Raw genomic sequence first — 21,895 nt, 5'->3', positions numbered from 1 at the left:
TATCATTTATCATTGATGAGGATCTGTAATCTTATGGAAAAGCAAGGGAAAGAAGTGAGAAAAGCTATCAAGGAGAGGATAATTCTGAGGTTCAATAGTGTGTATGGGGTTGTATTATGTTTTTCTATACTACATAGTTTACAAAATTCTATGGATTCATTCACATAGAATTATCCACCATTATCTGTATCCAACACCTTATTTTAATCTCCGTATGATTTTTCACAAGAGCCTTAAACTCTTTGAATTTTTTTAAGATGTCATATTTTTTCCTCGTGAAATAAATCCATGCATTCCTTAGGAAGTCATCTATAAATGATACATAGTACAAAAATTTACATTGTGATGGAACCAACACAAGTTCAACCACATCACTATGCACCAACTATAACATTCCCTCTCACTTTGTATAAGTAGAGGATAATCTTACCCAATTCTACTTTGCATATAAAAAATGTTCATGTACTCAAAGTCTGGAGAGCACTTGATATAACTTATACCATACCATTATTGTCTAATACTCGAAGGCCCCTCTCTTTGATATTTCCCAGTCTTTGATGCCACAATATAGCCTTTCTCCATAGAGTGTAGGATTTTTTCCTTCTTTTGCTTTACTCTTAGGAACAATGGAACATTTGGACCCGTCACTAATAGTGCTTCCCAATAGATAATACATATTTCCAATCCAAACTCCGCTTAGCAATACCATTTCTCCTTGAACCATCCTATAGGTATCCTTTTCAAACATTATTTTCACACCTTCATCATTCATCTTGCTTACAAAAATGAAATTTCTAGTCAATCCTAAGATGTGCAGAACACCATGGGTGTTCTAATTGTTCCACCCATGATCTTAAACTTGAATTTCCTCATCCTATGATTTTTTTAATCGATTCATCTCCTAAGAAAACATCACCACAATCATATTTTTAATATTCAAAAACCACTCCATGTGAGGATTCATATGAAAGGATGTGCCTGAGTTGACCAACCATGCCTCATGATTCACATGTGTATTTGAAGTAGACTAATACACATCCCCTACTTCATTGAGGAGTTGTTTTGTTTTATAGAAGGAGCATAATCATATCCCTTCCCTTTCTCAACAATTTTGGATTTACAATATTTCTTGTAATTCCATTCTTTATTGCATCTCCAACATAGCTTTAGGAATTTTCCTAGATATTTAGGTATTCTTCTACATGTATATCTACCACTTGAATTACTTCTATTTATATTTTTTGGATCATGATCTTACAAACAAGACATCTATGTTCTGAATTTCCATATTTTTCCATCTCATCTCCTCTAATAACAAGGATGATACTATATCATCAAAATTTAGAGTAGTTGCACTACCACTAATGGAAACAACCAAATTATCCCATGAGTGTGGTAAGGAACATAACAAACTGATACACTATTTGTTGGCATTATGATTCTGGTATGGCTCTATGATACAGATGTTGTACTTGATGGCAACACCCTCAAGTGGCAATGCTCTGATCAGGCTCTCAAAATGTTGGAAATTAAGAGGTACGCAGGAGAATAGTTCAAAAGGTGCGTACCCGCAGGTACGCCATGAAGGGACTGCGGCCGCACACGCAGGTCACCCGTTCAGAAGGCGCGTACCCCTAGTTCACTTACTTCAAGGCAGAGAAGCGCGTTCACGTGGGGTTTCTTATGTTTGGCCCGTGGTATTTAGCCCGCTGTTCCTGATTCTATGGTTTTGGCCCGTGGTATTGTTTTATATTATTATTATTATTGAGCCCCATGTTTTTGGGCCCCTTGTATTGGTTATCTATGGTATTGATCCATGATTTTAGGAAGAGCTTGCCTATATAAAGAAAAGGAGATCACTTGGCTAAGTATCTTTTGCAAATTGAATATCTTAAGATCTGAAATATTGGGTTATTATTTTAAAAGCTTGATCTATATAAAAAGTGAAGTTGAAAGCGAATCTATGAAGGGTGATCTCTTGAGCGCATGATCAGATCTGGGCATCTGATGATCTGTAGCACACTGGTGGACTGCCAATTTGGCCCTAACCAGAGGTACGTAGGTGATTAACAGTGCAAGTGCGTGGGTACGCAGAGCAGAAGAAGGCGCACTGTGTGGGTACGCAGAGTAGAAGAAGGCACAGTGCTTGGGTACGCAGCGCGACAGAGGTTCAGGTGCGTAGGCACAGTGAAAGTACGCGACACTTCAGAAGCCGCAGGTGCGTAGGTACGCAGCACGATAGCATTTGTGGGTGCGTGGCTACAGCAGCAGTACGCGGCGTGATAGCATCTGTGGGTGCGTACCTACAGTAACAGTACGCGGCGTGATTGAAGAAACAGTGCGTGGGTATGTGGTGCAGTAGAAGGCTCTTTGCGGGTATACGTAGGGGAGCAGAAGGTGAAGTGCGCAGCCACGCAGGCCAGATAAAGAAAAACTGCGTATCTGTCTTAAGATCTTTTGTTGGCTAAATTTTTCTGTTGATAAGGTGTTCTGGGTTTAGTTTACTGTTATTGTGGATCTGGTTACTGCAGTTGACTGGGTGATTTACTTGTACTTGTTGATCTCTTGATGTTTATGGATCCAGTCTGAAAATTTATGAAAAGTGGTCCTTGAAAGAAAAGAAGTAGGGGGTTGTAGCTCCCTTCCAGGAGAGACTGGAAAACGAGAGAGAGTTGTAGCTCTCTGCAGGTTGCAGCCTGTCTACTGGTAAAGGACTGTACCAGTACAAAACCATTGTAAAAGGAGTTTCTAATTTGAAAGAAGATAGAGACATATTGCAGCAGGTGGTTTTCACCCACATTGGGTTTCCACCTTACATCTGGTGTTCTTTGGTGTGACTATCTGTTTTCTTTATTCATGCTCATTATTTTATGGTACTGACATGCAAAAATAATTCAAAGTATAAATAAGGAAGATTTATTAAAAGAACTTGATAATATTGATTCACCCCCCCTCTCAATATTATTTCCAACACTATTTATATAAAATATTAATATCAACATATAATAGCTAAATTATCATAGTATTGAAGGCATTTAGATGCTTTGTAACCAAGTATCCATCCTTCATCCTTTCTTAGGTTAGACAACGTTTTTCGTGCGAACAATTTTTTTCCCTAGGGACTTAGACTAATAAAAAGTCCCTAACTTGTTCCACAATTCCTTCACTGTAACTTCTCCTAAAACATTGAGTATACTAAATCTAAGAGATACAAACATATTGCATTATTTTCCTTCTGATCAAACTTGGTCCAGTTTTCTTTCAACTTCCCTTTTTGTGTAGTACCTAGATCCACAACGAACTGATAGTTTCCCACTAACAAATATTATATTTTAAGCTTCTACAACTCAATACTTTTCCCATTTAATTTATCAGTCTCTATCTTTGAACTACTTTGAATTTCTTTTCACCACAAGAATCAATTCTACAAATCTCCCATTACACCAAGATCTACCACATGCCCAAGCAAAACCCCTTAGCCATAAAAGCATCCCTTTGAACTAAAATTGCTTGTATACCAAATATATTCTTTAACTTTGTACAATTAATTGTTGCAAACAAATTTTTAATAAAACAAAAAAAATGCACTAGACAACACACACATTAACACAAATATTTTACCCTAGAAATCAAAATTGAAAAAACCAAAATAATTTTCAATATATATATATATATATATATATTAGAATATAATCATAGTTCCTAACCAAAACTACAAAACCATGGGATAAACCACCACATGCCACAAAACCCCTAAATGAAAAAAGTGTGTGTCAAATATTGCCAATAGTAGATGCAAAACCTACCTTTTTTCTTTGTTGGGGGGGTGGGGGAGGATTTTGCCCCCTGTGTCACCCCCATTACGCATAACACAATATACAAAGTGTGGAGGTGGTATTGCAAAGAATATAATGCATACCCAATAGGGATTGGTGTCTCTAGTAGGTTGGTGCCTACAAAAAATATAAAAATAATATTTTTGGTTTTCCCTCGAAAGGGTTTCCAAATAAATATTGTGTTCCATGATATATAGCTTATCGATCTCATATCTAGTTTATTTCTTCTAGTTCATGAATTTTTAAATAAGAAATAATTTTCTTAAAATGATTCACCTACACCCCACACCCCATCTCAGTATAAATGTGTGCTCAATGATTTGTATCAGAGTAAATTCCTTCGAAAAACAGTCCACTACCAAAAGATAGATCTAATAAGAAAGCATGAAAAGTCAAACATGTTTTTCAAGAAATAGAACTCCATTATTGGAAGGAACAAACTATACATTTTGGATAATAAGGATGAAAACATTATCTAATGGATATTGGGTTTGATATTTGGTAATGAGTTGTGAGTGGTTATAAAGCTCCAAAAATTCACCAAAGGATCAGGTTGGAAAGAAGGTTAGTGAACATAATGAAAAGCTCCATGAATACTATCTTGTGTGGTCTATCAAAATCAAAGTTTGTCAAGGTGATTGATTGTGCATTGATAAAAAAAATTGGGAGAAACTTCAAAATATCTATGCAGGTGATGACAAAGTTAAGAAGGAAAAGCTCCAAACTCGTAGAAGGTAATTTGAGAGTTTGAAAATGAAATATGAAGGAATTGGTGTAGCCTATCTCCTTCATGTGTATGAAATTTTTAATACCATTAGAGGACTTGGTGAAAAGGTTGAATAACAATGATTGTACAAAAGGTTTTAAGATCACTCCCCTTAAGATTTGATTCTAGAGTTTCCACTATTGAATAAATTAAGGCAATTGATAAATTGACAATGGATGAATTCCATGTGATTCTCATGGCATCTGAAATGAGGATTGAGAAAAAGAATCCATCAAAGAAAGAATCAACCTTCAAAGCTTTAAAGAAGATGAAGAAAAAATAATGTGACTCAAGTGACACCTCCACAAGTGAATTAGATGTAGAGGGAACATATTTTGTGAGAAAACTCGAAAAGGGATCTGAAAAATACAAAGGTAAGTTTTTGTTTAAATAATTTAATTGTGGAAAAGTAGGCCATTTTATCATTGTGTTCATATCAAAAAAAATTGAAAGTAGTGATGAAGAAGAAGTGCATAACATAAGGAAAGGAAAAAAACATCATCAACAAAAAAATAACCACAAACAAGATAAGCATGAAAATAAGAACTCTTATAAGTAGAAGAAGAGCCTCTACTCAAAATGGGGTAGCAACATGTTTGAAGAAAGTAGTGGAGATATTTTTTATAGTGATTGAGAAGAAAATATCTTTATGGAAATTGAAACAAAAATGGATGAAGAAAAAGGGAAAGAAATTCTGGATTCAAAAGAATATTTTTTTTTGAAATAGATGAGGAAATGAATCTTGAAGAGAAGTCATGTGTGCCTTAAGCAAGATAAAAAAAACTTAGGAAAAGGAATTTTAAAAATAAGGACCAATTGTGGAAATACGCTGAAGGGGCTCCTGATGCAAAAGTAAAAATGCCATAAATCCTTGAAGAAATAGAGGATTATTATCAAACATAAAAATTAAACCAGAAGAGGCAAAAGGGATAGAAGGAATGGTAAGAATCTAGCTAAAGAAAAAGGCAGAAATTATGAGAAATTGGAAGTTAAAATTGTTTCCTTAAGAAAGGAATTGGAGAAGTTTATTTCCTATTTTAGTAGAATCTCGAATTTTGAAAAGAATGATGACTTGAATTCCACCATTTACTAGCTTCAAGTGACCAATTCGCGGCTTAATTTTGAGGTTTTCCATTTGCATGCAATAATCGATGAGCTTTGTGAAGAACTTGCTCCACCTGAAGAGGAAAATAATTGCATGTTTAATGCATATTAGGATTTTAAGGAAGATCATGGTGTCTTACTACTAAAACTCATATGGAAGGATGACACCATTCATGGACTACTGCATGTTGAAAAGAAGGTTGCCAATGATATGCTAGGCTCACCTATTTATAATAAAACTATCGTTGAGATTATTGTTTTCTCTCAATATGATTCACAAACATTACTAGTCACCAATGGTTTTTCTCCTAGTTTTGAAAAATACGCAACAGGTATGGGATACCAACTTCTAATCAAAATGGTATATAATGGTGGTGGACTTGGAAAGAATGGATAGGGCATGATTGTCCCCATTTCTCCTGAGATACATATATCTAGAGTAGGACTTGGATATAATGTTATTGTTGTTGCATTATCTACACCTATCCCTATTAAACCTAGGTAAGTGATATTTGTTGCAAGTGGGATTTAGATTGAAGAGCTAATTGTGATGAACAGATTGATGAGTTGGCTTTTCCCATAGTTGAGAATGTTGCTAATGACAATAATAATATGTCAAGATGTTTGAATCCTATGCATAAGTAAAACCTTGCCCCTACTCCAATAGACTAGATATCTATGCCTTACAACTCTCCTCATCATAAGAATTATAGACATTTTACAAAGAACCAAATTTCTTGTAATACTAATGATCATGCTTTCAAATCTTTGCGGAAGCACTATGAAAGGATGAACCATGGACCAATGTTGACTATATGAATTGAATATGGATGGATTGATGGAGGGTCACGGAATACTTTAAAAATGTACTTGAGGATTTCATATAGATGTGTCTCCTTGATTGTACAACTATAAAACACTACTTTTCCTTGCAACTAAAGAATTGACAATATTCGACTGAGGACCAACCGAAGATACTAGTTAATTGAGTTTTGACTGGGTGGTTCATCAACTATGCTTTGATTGTTCCCTTAATTTTTGGAGTGTTATTGAAGTTATTGATTTGACTGATTGTTTAATGCATTGACTAGGATTTGTGTGATTTACTTCCTTATGTTGTTTATAGATGTGATTCACTAATAAAAATTTAGCCAAATTTCAATGGTCTTTTATTGTTATTGCCACAAAGTTTCATTGCTATAACAAAAAGGGGATTTTTTACTAAACATGGAACATGGTACAATAGCATTATCGACGTTTTCCAAATTTTTCATCATTCCAACGACTGTCACATGCCAGTAGAACGATGAAAGGATGATCTTATAGTGTCGCACAATCAATGAAAGGGGTGGTCAATATATCGCCAAAAGCATACATGCTTAGACGAAACTTATCATCGGAAGATCAACAGATGTAGGAATTTTCTTGTGTTGCATGACCAACGATAGTTGTGGTTGTTTGACCACCAAAATTATTCATAATTAAATGAAATGGGTCCTTAGAATGTTGATATATGTAGGATTCACTATATCAACATCACTAGGCATAGAGGTCCAAGTATCAATAAAACAATTAGCATCTATAGACTAATGAAAACTATTTTTTTGCAACGAATGTGTTATAGCATTGATCTTTTTCCTGTGATGGTTATAGGTTCCATATTGTCATCAAACCATGATGGTTGCACCACTTAGACCATCATGGGCATGCAACGCAGATGATATTTCATATCGATGCACTCAACTACTCTCTCTCGGACTATGCCTCTATCCTATGTGCCTTAACATAATCACTTTTGAGAATTTACAAAATTAAGTTTCTAAACAAATCCAACACAATAGCCACATTCTTATACTTAGTCAATTCTTAAAGCTCACTTATTTAACTTAGCCAATGGTTCATTTACTTCTTCAAAATGTACAATGAACAACAACAACAATAAATCAACAGTAGTAATAATAAACCAATAGTAAATAATATACAATAGTTTACATGGGAGGGGGGGACTCCCAATACCAATTCCTTGTTACTTCTTTCCTTAACTTCAAACTTAAAATATATTATAGATAGAGTTACAAAGAACAACCCAGTCATTGGCTAAACCAACCAATACCTAAAACATCAAATACACACAAGGTTGTGCACAGCCTTGATTTTGCACCTTGACCAACCAAGAGAACAAAACTGAAACCCAGTGGCAGTATGACCTACACACTTATCCAAAACCACATAAAACTAACCCACAAGACCTGTCCAAAAGTTGCACGACTTGGATAGTTGGGTGAGCCTCACTTTTCCCTTATACGACTTAGTGTCTTCTTAGCTGCATCTTTCTTGTTCTACGCCCTTCATTTTGTTTTCCTCTTGGTGTGCAAACTTCGCTTCATGATTTCTCCCATTGTGCCTTCATTCTACTTATATGTAAACCATCCACTGATTGGGGAACCTGTGCCATGGGTCGACACTCGCCGAACTCGTCAGGCTGGCGTGTGTTGCATGGGGGCACACCCACCTAACTTGCCTTCCCCTGCCCATCACCTGTTATGAATGTCACAAAAAATTCCATCAACGCCCAGGTGCCCTGCCTTAGTGTGGGGGCACCCAAGGGCACATGTCGTGTCCCCGATGCAATGTCCTACAGTCTCTCTTCTGTCTCATCTCACCTAATGCTTAATTCGGTGTACCCACATGTCGATGTGTCATTCCCATGCACCATGCTCATCGCCTTCATGCGACCTAGGTGTGCATGACCTCCATCTCACCAAAGGGTCTCATGCACACCTAATTTGGTGCTTGTCTCACCATATTTTAGAAGTCGTCTCAGTGGGTTGTGCTCGCCTTTATGTGGGTGTCTCATCCAACCAGTTCACCTAACTTCGATTTTTTTCCACTTCAAGTCAAGGATCTTCATGGAAACCTTGGGGTGCGTCTTGGTGCATGCTCAAGCCCAAGTTTCTAATATCCTCCCCCATTCTAAAATGGTTGTCATCCTTGATAACAGCTCCACTTAGAAAACTTCTTTGGCAAGCCCAAACTGTCACAAAATTCCACCAAGTCCAACATTTTGGATAATTACCCATCTCCTGTCATTCTTATTGCATTAAATCTTTGCTTCCTTCAAACAAAAATTCATCAAGGCTCATGAATTCATACAAAAAAATATCTCTCAAAATATTCAAGGCCATCAAAAATCAACAAAAGTGTCATAAGTCCACACAAAGCTCCATCTCATCATGGAAGGTCACCCCCTCCCTCTCATGGCTACAATGTGCCTCATTGCAACTACCATCATGCCAAATGCCAAACCTCCATCCTTTTAACTCTAGATTCCATACTCCAACTCAACTCCGACACATATCAACACACTTCTAGACCCCATGAATCGAACTAGTTGGGTGATTAATCCAACATCACATTCAACCCATGAGAATGCACCTCCTCATGCTTTTATCTGTTGTTTCTCTAGCACTTCATCACATCTTTGTCTTCAAGAAATCCTTCCATGTGATAATCCTTCAAGAACCACTTCTTCATGCTACAAGGCCTCTTCCTTCAAAGCCCCTTTTATTTGATTGGTGCAATTCCTCTTACTTCGGAAGGGCACCACACCCACCCCATCATCAAGGGTTTAGTGCATGAAAAGGGTCAAGAAGTTTCCTCCTTGAATCTCAGGTACCATCATATCAAAATGTTGTTTTTTCCTCAAGTACTTACGCACTCCATCAATCTCTTCCTTAGTGCATCCCAACTTCTCAAGTCTTTCCTTGATCAGTTGAAAATCATATATACCCATAGCTTATCTACAAAAATCCACTATGTTTGTCAAATCTCTACCTGATTTCTTACTTCCTTCATTCATCTTGGAAGAAGCACTTGGGCTTCCTCTCTCTCCTATACCCTCTTGGGGAAGACTTGTGGTAGAAGTCACTTCTTCCTTCTTTTTGGTGGGATAAATCATTCCCCCACTTTCATCCTTCTTCTTGTTCATGGTCTATGTAACAAATCCAATTAGTTTATTTTCCTTCGTCACTTGAGTCAAACTTCTAACTTTTTTTGATTCACATATTCATGCTTCAGATTCGAGTGCTTCTCATACAATACCATGGAAGAAATCATTGGGTGATACCCCAAGCAACTCTTCCTCTTCATCGACATAGTCATAGTCTTCCCATCGACCATAATCAAGAGTATGTCTAGGTTCACCATCAACACGGCTTGGGCTATTGTCAAGAAATCCAAACCCAACACCATAACATGATCATCCATCTCGACCACCCTTATATCTAACCTTCCAAACCATGAACCGACCTTCACCTGTGTAACTTTAAGAACCCCCATCATAGGCTTCATGCTCGAGTTGACAGCTTTGAAATCACTCAACTCCATCATCATTCCAGTCTTCAGCTTCAAGGACTTTGTGGCCTTCTTACTAAGGAAATTGTCTGAATCTCTCGAATCAACTAACGAAGAAAACTTCCTTCAACAAATGGACACTTGCACAAAACTTAATCCCAACACACCTTCATCCAACAAAGGTCTCGTATTGTGCCTTACTTCCATGACCTTCTTCATCGTCTTCAATGGAAATGTCTCTCAGTTTATGCTTTAAGTTGATTGTCCTCTTGAGATAATTCACTTCATCTTTTGGCACATTTGAGAAACTCAAACTTGGTTAAGCTTGGAAGGCTTTGTTCCATCATGCTCCTCCTTCTTCAATTTTTGCTTCATTTCACCTACTCAGCATTTGTCAGTTCCCTCAATATTGACATAAGAAAACAATCACTCTTCTTCAATCATCGCTCTAAACCAAGCTCCAATCTTCTCAATCCATTCAATCTTGTTATGTTATGTCATTATGTAGGCATATTTATGATAAAAAAGGTCCCTAATTATCCCTTCTTCAAGTTCTTCGATTTCATCCTGCAGCTTGAATCATTTCTCCCTTATGCGAACTCATTCTTCCATGAGCTCTTGGAGCCTATGGTTTCCCTATTGAATCTCTTCTTCAAACGAAACATTTATCTTCAACTTCTCATGGAAAGCATCCAAATTCTTCTGCAAGCTTACTATCTTCCCTTCCGTGTGGTTCAAGTTCTCCAAGACCTGTACAAATTGCTCACATCATTGCTGCCTACTTGCCTCCCATACTTCAACCATATCTGTGATCCATTGAGTATTCCTTAAGCTTGCTTTGAACATGACTATGCCCAACAAGTTTCAAACCCTGCTTTCATGGTAGTGGTTGTCATGCCACTGCCCTAACTTCAACCAAACATTCCTCCAAGTTTCAACTTGGAGCTTCTAACATCTTCCTATAATGTCAACTTTAGTCAAGCCCCATGTTCACCAAAGTAGGATATGATACTGACTATCACAACCCCACAATGGTCGCAACACTTAGATCATTGTGGTTGTGTGGCACCGGCAAGATTTTGTATCAAGGCACTCAACTAATCTCTCCCATACTACGCCTCTAGCCTAGGCGCCTTAGTAGAATAACTTTTCAAACATTGTAAAATTAAGTTTCTAAACAAATCTAACATAATAGCCACTTTCTTATGATAGATAAACAACGATTCTTAATGCAGAATTAAAACTTAAAGAAATCATAAAAACGTAAAGAATCGTAAAAACTGGAATAAACTTTTATGCCCAAGATAAATTACCTCCAGCCATTGATGTTAATACCAGTAATAATTCTAGATTATGTGAGCCTCCACCAGCAAATGAATTTGCACCCATTGTTTGCTCGATCAAACCAGCAATTTGAAGAAGATTCAAGAAATCTCAGAATAGCTGTTCCAAAAGCTATCCCAAGAACGAAATGCCTAAAAAGAACTCTATCCTTCAACAGTTCAATTTACCCTTTATGCAGAACAGAGCCTTGTGGGAACAGAGTCTCCGTGCGCTCAAAATAGAAATAGCAAGAGGGGAATTTGTTGTTGCTAAACCAATTGTAAAATACACCAAATGTTCTTCAAACACCCATGGCTGCCGACAATGAAGGGAAACACCCACAGTTGGCCCACTGGCATTTGATTCGCCGGCAATCACCGTTCACTCGTGAGAATGAGAAAACATATCCACCTGTGAAACAACTATTCCGATCACGCGTCAGACAGACTCTACAAAGTCCAAATCTGGGTATGCACGTTGCAGAAAAGACGAACTTTCTCAGCCAAAAACAGTATTAGTAATCACGCAAAGCCAACAGATAAGAAAATCTGAAGGCACTTCCAAGCTCTGTTCTCTCAACTTGATGGTGTAAAACTAAAGGGGATTGAAATACAAGCTTGGGGACCAAACATAAACATATATAGCCAAGCTTCTATCAACCTTCTATTGGCTATGTGTCAGGTGTTCCACAGATCATGGTAGAGAACTCCAGATGGAATAATGGACCACTTCAGAAGCTCCCAACAAAAAATTAATTAACTACAGTTGATTTCCGTAATTTAAGAAATTACTGCAGTTGGTTTCCAGAAATTAAGGAAATGACTGCAGTTTACTTTCATAATTGTAGGCAGCAGTTGGGCAAACATATAAAGGAGCTTAACATCTTATACTTAGTCAATTCTTCAATTTTCAAACATTACGAAATTTAGTTTTTGAACAAATCTAACATAATAGCCACTTTCTTATACTTAGTCAATTCTTCAAATTCACTTCTTTAACTTAGCGAATAGTTCATTTACTTCTTCGAAATGTACAATGAACAACAAAAACAGTAAGAAGCTATAATAAACCAACAATAACCAATGTACAAGAGTTTACATGTAAAGAGAAACTCCCAACGACAATTCCCCATTACTTCTTTTATTGACTTCAAACTTCAAACATATTGTACATAGAGTTAAAAAAAACAAACCAGATATTCGCTAAACCAACGCAATACCCAAAACATCAAATACACACAACGTCATGCACAACCTTGAGCTCGCACCTTAACCAACCAAGAAAATAGAACCAAAACCCAGTGGCAGCCTGACCTGCGCACTTAGCCAAAACCAAAAAAAAACAAACCCACAATTCATATCCAAAAGTTACACGATTTGGCTCATTGGGCGAGCCTCACTTTGCCCTTATGTGGCTTAGCATCTTCTTGGCTACATCTTTCTTGTTTTGTGCCCTTCGTTATGTTTTCCTCGGTGTGTGCAAACTGCACTTCATGTCTTCTCCCATCGTGCCTTCATTCTACTTACATGCAACTTGGCCAGCGGTTGGGGTGTCTGTGCCATGGATCGACGCCTGCCCTACTCGTTAACCCGACTTGTGTTTCGTGTGGGTGCGGCCTCCCAACTTACCCACGCCTGCCATGTCATGCGAACTTTCGTCGGCGCCTAGGCACCCCGCCTTCATGTGGGCGTGCCCAAGGGTGCGTGTCGTGTGCCCAACATGATGCCCCACAGTCACTCTTTCGCCTTGTCTCGCCCAATGCCTGAGTCGGCGCATGCACCTATTGACATTTCACGCCCGTGCTCCACTCCCATCACCTTCATGCAACTTGGGTGCGAACGGCCTCCAACTCGTAAAGGGGTCTCATGGACGCCCGGTTAGGTGCTCGTCTCACGTCTTTCGAAAGTCATCTTGGTGGAGCACGCTCACCTTCGTGCAGGCGTCCCATCCCACCACTTCACCTAACTTCAGTTTGTTTCCACTTCGAGTCGGCATGGATCATCATGGGTGCCTTGGGGTGCACCTTGGTGCGCACTCAAAGCCCAAGGGCTTGACACATACCATTGCACGACTGACGTTAACAGTTGTCATAACACCAACAAGGCAGAGTTAAAAAATAAAAATCAAAATCAAAAATATCTTTACCCAGATGTGATATTAGCAACCCAATACGGAGTTTTGGAGCTTCGACTTCAATTTAGCATAATTATCTATAGGAATAGAAGGCTATGTATTCAACCTATGCAAAAACATTTCTTCAAGAGATGTCCATAGATCCATGCGTTATGAAAATAATTTTTACCATATCTAACAACTAGACTTAGAAGACAAGGAGCAAAACCCTCTAGCACCACCAACTTGATTTTCTATCTTTTGAGCTTGAGCTTGAGTAGCGGACCTTGATGATTGAACCATTGTTTTTGCAATTGAAATGTTGAAGAATGTTGTGATAAAAAACTTAGAAATACAGTGGAAAATTTTAGATCTATTTAACACTTAATAACTATGATGAAACCTTGTTACCCTTTATGCAAATTCTCTTTGGTTTTATAAAAATGATAGTGACGAAAGGACCCCTTAAATGCACTTTTAAATAACTTACAAATACCCCAAATTCAATTTTATGCATGTTGAATGTCTATGTCAATACACATGTGACCTACACATCGGGCATAAATAGGAGGCAAGCCTTTGTAAGAAAACATGTCATGTTGCATTGGATTTTAGCTCAATGATCAATTCTGACTTAGTATTTTGTACTTAAGAAATTATTGCAAATCTAACCCATTAATAGGATTTTTGCTAAGAATAGTTAATGGTCAAGGTTTATCCAATTGTATACAAGGATGTTAGATGGACATTAAAATTTGTTATTGTCCTTGGTAGTCAATCACACTTAGGATGCATTGAGAACATAGTTAGGATATGAAACAGAGACGTCATCTTGTACTATACTTTTGGATAATGAAGGCATCAATTCAAAGTAGATTTTCCACATGGTGCTCACGGTTCCCACTATAAGATTGGTGCATTTTTTGTTGCAAATGTTTACTGTTATTGTTGATATTTTTATGGGTAACATGACAATAACAAATATGAGATGTAATGGTTCTTCTAAGTTATTATTTTTGTGTAACATTATGTAGTGTACATGACTGATGAACAATGTAAATGCTTATTTCCTCTGTTTGTTTGCTACTAGACTACTATTACATTAAATAAATCACTTAAGAAAAAAAACTAAAGCTGATCATTTAGCATCCAACATGTTTTGTGCATGTAAAACATAGATATCCCACATGTCTATATGTTGGGAAACTAGACACATGACATGTGCCCTAAAACATTTATGTCATGTTTCTTAGCTAAATATAACAAGCATGGTATGAGTTGCTAAACTGTGTTTTTTTATGACTCACAATAGAATTTCCAAGTTGCTAGAGCTATAAATTAGTAAGTTAGTACGATGTGAGTTTCAACCACATAGGAGGTTTTATGGGCACACTTTATCCCCTTATTCAAGGCATCCTATACTACAATATGAATCACCAATACTCTTTAGAATCTAAGTAGATTGCAATGCATGCCAACATACTTGTCTTTTATATATGTCTCTTTGTGTGCGTTAATTTGTATTTCCAAGGTGAAAGGATGACTAAACAATATAGATATTTGATAATGTTATACGACAAAAATAATCCATGTGACTAAGAGAGAAGGAAACAAATGCATCCGGCTTACGAGCTGTGCCTGATCTTGATGCCTCTAGAGCGCAAGCCAGCCACGCACATTCCAGTTCAAGGGTCCGTAATGTCATAAACAGCGAAGGTATAAATCAAGAAGTGAGCAACGTGGGTATAAATGAACAATCCGGTTTACAAGATGTGCCTTATCTTGATGCCTCTAGAGCACAAGCCAGTTTAGATTTAGTAAACAGCGCAGTAAATCAAGAATGGAGTAGTGTGGGTATAAATGCAATCAGCGACACGCGTGATAATGAAATAAGAACAAATAGCTTGAAGATGGTACAAAATATTAGCGATGTGAACATAATCGGTCTCTCCATCAGGCACAACAATACGCTGGACACTCTGGATCACTCCAGAACTCATCCCCCCTTTGATGTTATAAGAAATAATGGCAACACAGTTATAAAGGTTAAGAAAATACAAAGGTGTAAATCAACTGATGAAAACAGCGTAGATATGAGCAATAATGTAGATAAAACCATCAGCCCATCTACCAGTTATCTCAAACCACCCATCCCGATCAAAGTAGTGTTTCAGACAAAGCCGAGGTCATTAACTTATCAAACATCAGTCTTGATTATGCAACTGAATCCATTTTGAAAAAGGTCTAAATTTTGCCATAACCCTGAATAAAATACCTATAGAGGAAGTCATTAGTAATATTGAAGTAGCTATTAAAAACCTAGATATAGCAAAAAGTGAAGAAATCAGACAGGGTATTGCAAAAATTCTAAGAACCTCTAAACCTCCTACATCTAACATTTCTAGAGAAGAAAAAAGAGCTCTAAACAACCTCAGAAAAATTAAAAATATAGTCATCCTAAAAGCCGATAAGGGCAACGCTACTGTAATTATGAACATAATAGAGTATGACAACAAAATGGAAGAACATTTAAATAATAGTGGATGTTATAAATTTATTAATAAAGATCCCAGTGAGAAAATCATGCGTGAAGTTATTAAGAAAATCAAAGAATCATCTCTGGATGATGTCACAAAAAATAAAATCATCCCTAATAGTTCCATTATTCCTAGAATTTATGGAGCTCCTAAAGTACATAAACCTAACATACCTCTCAGACCTATAGTCAATACCATAGGTTCCCCTACTTACCTTTTGGCAAAGCACCTAGCCAAAAAACTCAGACCCCTGTCTGGTAATACCCCTTCTTATATCAAAGACTCCTATTCTTTTGTTCAATGGATTAATAACATAGAAATGAAAGATGAAGACATTATGGTTAGCTTTGATATTGTATCCCTGTATACCATGATTCCTATTGATGAAGCTATTGAGATCATGAGGAACATCACTGATAAAGAAACTGTGGATACTTCAGTTTCAAAGGTAAAATTTATGAACAAACTCATGGTGTGGCTATGGGCTCTCCTCTATCCCCCATAATTGCCAACATCTTTATGGAGCACTTCGAACAGAAAGCTCTTAAGTCATTTCCATACACCCTTGAAGAATGGAAAAGGTTTGTTGATGACATATTTTCCAAGTGGAGTCATGGAAAAGAAAAACTCGACCTTTTCCTCAATCACTTAAATAGCCTCTTTGACCATATAAAATTCACTATTGAAATTGAAAATAACAACCAGCTTCCCTTTCTCGATATCCTTCTAACTAAAAGAGATGGGTCTCTTGGTCTATAGAAAGAAGACCCATACAGAAAGATATCTTCATGCAAATTCCTATCACCACCCTAAATAGAAAATTGGCATCATCAGGACCTTAACTACTAGGGCGGCCAGAATATCTGATGCAGACCATCTAAATGATGAGCTTAACCATCTTCACAAGGTGTTTGAACTAAATGGCTACAATAGAAATACCATCAAAAAAGCTATGCACCTATCCTTAAACAAGATTAACAATAATATTAAAAATCAAAATTTATCCCCTCCTCAAGTCTCCCTTCCATACATAAAAGGCACCACTGATAAAATCTCTAAAATTCTTAATAAACATAACATTAATTTAGCATTCACCCCTACTAATACCATCAGACAATTATTCAATTCTGTCAAGGATCCCATAAACCCTAAACTTCAAAAAGGTGTTTATGTGATTCCTTGCTCATGCGGTAAGGAATACATAGGCGAAACGGGTAGGTCTCTTAATATTAGAATTAAAGAACACACCGCTGACTTAAGAAGAGAAAGGACCTCTAAATCAGCCTTAGCTGAACATGTTCACTCTTCCTCTCATTACATCTGCATGGAAGACGTCAAACTGGTTAGAAAAGAAGACCACTACCTCAAAAGGAAAATCAAGGAAGCCATTGAAATAGAAAAAGAGATGAACAACATGAACCGAGACATTGAATTAAAACTAAGCAATACCTGGAAACCTTTACTTGAAACCTTAAAAGCCAATAATTAACTCTGTTTCCCTTAAAAAACCCTTAAAAAAAAAACATAAAAAATAAATAAATGAATAACAAAAACATCAATTATGTAACATACATATAATCACTTGATATCATTAAAATAATAATAATAATAATAAAATGCATGTAGGTGTAATTATTAAAAAAAATAATAAAATAATAAAATTAAATTAAATAAATAGAAATAAATAAAATAAATAATAAATTAAGTCTGTAAATTATAGATAAATAACTCACTAAATCTTTAAAAAATAATAAAAATAATAATAATTAAAATATAAATAATATAAATAATAATAATAATAATAATAAAATAATAATAAAAATTAAATAAAAATGATATAAAATTAAATTATTAATTAAGCAAATATAACAAATTAATCAAATAAATAAATAATTTAACAAAGAAATAAATACATAAAATTAAATTAATAAACTTATTAAAAATAATAATAATAATAATAAAAACAAAATTAGTTAACTAATCTATTCGTTTAATTAATTATCAAAAAATTAGTTAATTAGTAAAACATAGTAATGAATTAATCAATAAAAAAAAAAAAAATCATAAAAGTAAGAAATTTAATCATTAATTCTAGAAATAGAAAAATAAGAAATTAATTTATCCCTTTAAACTTATTAATTAATAAATTAATTAATCAAATTAATAATTAATAATATAAATAAATGAATAAAATAAAGAATAAATAATTGAATTAATTAATTTTATTAATCAAACAAATTAATTTAGTATTTAAACAAACTAATGAATAAATTGAACAAATTAATAAACATAATAATCAATTCTATAAATAATAAAATTAATCAATTAAGTTATCCCCTTGAATAAATTAAAAAAATAAATAAATTAATAAATTAATAATAATAATAATAGCAATAAATAGTTTGATTAATTAATTAAATAAAAATAGCTGACCTATTTCTTATTTAATTTGTTTAATAACTTATATATATACCCTTACTATAGCTCTTGGATACATCATTAAGATCTTAAGAATATCTATTGTTGCATCTTCCCCTGATGATGGATTCACTTCGTAGTCCGAAACGTTGGGTTCACAAAACTCTACAATGGGTCATTCCTCCTCTATCTAAAACTATCCTCACCTGTATGGATTCATTATTTAACAACATTTAAAATCTTTTCAACTATTGGGTTACGTATAAGTTATAAACCACTCCTATTTCATGAGCAAGATTCAAATGTTTATACTAGTCATTTCAAGGCTTCATCAATCTTTGATCTATTTTTGTTGTTAGTGAATCATGCAGTTAATCAACGAAGCTAAAAATAGTTATTTTTATTAAAGTAAAATCAACTAATCCAAAGACAAATGTAGTAGCAATGAACATTACCTGCATCAATATTAGAGCAAGTGCTTCCCGAGTAGGTGCTAGGGGACCAATATATGTTGGAAATAAAGTTTACAAAATCACCACAATTCTCGTTATGCAAGTAATACCCCCACCTTGAAAACCAAAAATAGCTATAGGAACTTCAAATACTAATTCCAATCACATGGACTTGTTTCTTGAAATCATTTTAGCGAAGTGGTCAATAATCATGCAATATTTCAAAAGCATAATACAACTTTGGCTCATGTAGAAGCAACAAACAATGAATAGATGGGGCAATAGAATGCAACCAAAATCAATGGTTAAAAATATCCACATAAAAATATAGGAAAAAATATGAACAGATTGTGTTCCTAACATGAAAGTAAAAACCGTAACTATTAAGTGTTTCATTTTCTATATCATGAACTTGTACACTGTAAGACTTCTTGAAGGACTAATACTATGGTGGCTCAAGCTCATTATTTGTACAATAAAAAATTATATTTTTATTGAATGCCACTTACTAACATCCTCCTACCACTTATATTGTGGAGTTGGTGCTCCTACAAAAAATACCTTCTCACCAGCAAAAATGGCTTTTAAAGCAACATGCTTTCCTTATAAGGAAAGTTCATAAACATAACAGGTCCTTGGAACAAAAAATAGTATGTTTTCCAACTTTTATTGTGTAAGTTGCTAAAAATTTAGTTCCCCTTTGAACAAAATGTTTGGAAGCATCCCTTTAAGAATGCAAATCTTAGATGTCCTAGGCCTCTAAAAATAACAACTTGACCTAAGTGGAAGGTTAGACCACCACACTCAATACTTCTAACCATCAAATCATGCAAAATGGGTAGAAAATGTCTTGGTATTTACTCATGTTGCATATAATTATGATATTTCTTAGTAATCTTGACATAATGTTTGAGATGTAAGGAAATATGTACTCTTTGCAAATTTAGCAAGAAAAAGTCAAATTGATGTTGCCCTAAAATATGACTAACTCCACTAGCCATCTATAAGGAGTTACTTAATTGGATTTATTCAACCATAGAAGATGGATCTAGATTTTTATTAATTCAAGCATCAAAATTGATAGTGAGGGGAATTACCTATTAATACAATACATTGAATATACTACTATTTCAAATGAGTTTCATTTTTCAAGATGCAAATAATTTTTTTTTTAAACTATGTTTGAATTTGAGAAACATACCCAAAGGGCCTCCTTCAATTTAGGTTCCAATTCTAAGGGTTAAATATTCTACCAAAATATCATAGGGCATGAACCCAAACTCATCTCCTTGATACTTCCATTTTGACGGGGAATAAAATATTAGGAATAGAACCATGTAGGATGTCTTAATACATTTTTTTTAATTGTAACTGAGGAATTTTATATTAGCAAAATCTATGTTAGGATGGCATAGTTGAAGTATACAATTTTAAAAGTTTAGATAGAAGGATCCTATATAAGAAACTTCCCTAAATAAGGTTATTTTATGTTCTTGATTACTACGTGGGGATACATATTTTCATCAAAGATGATTTCCTAATAGTTTCGATAAAAAACTCCCAGAATTAGTACATAATAACACTGCATATAAGGGTCTGACTTGGAGATTGTGGGTAGGTCATTCCTCATGCCAACATTCTACCTTATACTTGGGGCGAGAGCATTGAAGTCAATGAAGAACTGATTGACTAAAAGAGAAAACACAATCCAATGAAGTGGGAGAGATCTACCTATGATGACTATATCATGTTCAATTATTCAATCTTCCATCTTTGACCACAAAACCTCTATATCACCATTTAAGCATTGTGTTGAATCTATACGTTGGATTATACTTTCCCAGAGAAGCCCCACATAAGATTCTAGTCATAAAATTCTTATCATCATGGCATAAAGGGTGTCTTCAAGAAAAATGTAGGAATCATCCAAGGGGGCTATGGGTAGCTTATAGGTAGAAGACATGTGGAATTCCCCATGATGTTGGTTTCATGATTATGGGTGCAAAGCAAATTGAATGCATAGGCCATTAGAGAAAGAGCCTACATACAATGATGATTACATTTGTATATGAACATATTAATCAGCGCGGGTGAAATCCATAGAGGGTTCAGAAAAGAGTGTGCGGTACATACCAGGAAGTGACCAAGGAGAAGTAGAGAATTTGGGACGGGCATTGAATTAATGCAACATGTGTAGGGTTGATAGAGGGAGACCATGTGGATGTCTCTGCCCCATGTTGGCCAGGAGGGAGAGGACTTTACGAGATAGGAAAAGTGGATATCCTCCCACAGATCAAAAGAATACCCTATAATTCAGAAATATCTTTATTCATGTAATGCTTTGCATTATGATTGTTGATCTGAAGCCTTGATAAAATGTAACTTGGCCAAAGGAGTTCAAGAGGGATTTAAACATTGAATTATGGAAATAAGGTGAGAATAAGAGGAAGATGAGCCTATTGTAGATATTTACTGGTGTTCTTGGAGACTTCAATTATGGTGTGTTTCAAAATGGACTAGATGGAAGCTACTCTTACTCCTTGAAAAAAATCATAGGCTTCTACAAGGATATTTGAGGCCAATCCAAAACTCCATGAAAAGAAAAGGATGAGAGTTCCTCATGCACACTACAACAGAACATGCAAATAGTGCCTAAAATAGCGTTGAAATTTAGTGTATTTCAGTTCATGAATTGGACACATTGTTCGGTGCAAAAATAGGCACAATTGGGAATGTTTATCATAGCACCAAGAATTGTGGTGGAAATAAAGTCGAAATATTGCCTAGAATATAGCAAAAAAAATAGTGCCAAAAATAGGATTTGGAATTGCACCATAAATAACATCAGAAATAGTGCTAGACATAATACCAGAAAGAGTGTTGTGAATAACACTAATTTTAGCACCAAGATGTGCTTCCAATTTGGCTTCTAGTTTGGCTTCTAAAGTTTGTGTCTAATTTTGCTTCTCATTTTGCTTCTAGTTTTTCTTCTAG

Source organism: Pinus tabuliformis, chromosome 3_2, assembly GCF_031772625.1.
Source record: "Pinus tabuliformis cultivar Carrire ecotype Pingquan chromosome 3_2, CPIR1, whole genome shotgun sequence".
NCBI classification, from domain to species: domain Eukaryota; kingdom Viridiplantae; phylum Streptophyta; class Pinopsida; order Pinales; family Pinaceae; genus Pinus; species Pinus tabuliformis.
This window is presented reverse-complemented; position numbering follows the sequence as displayed.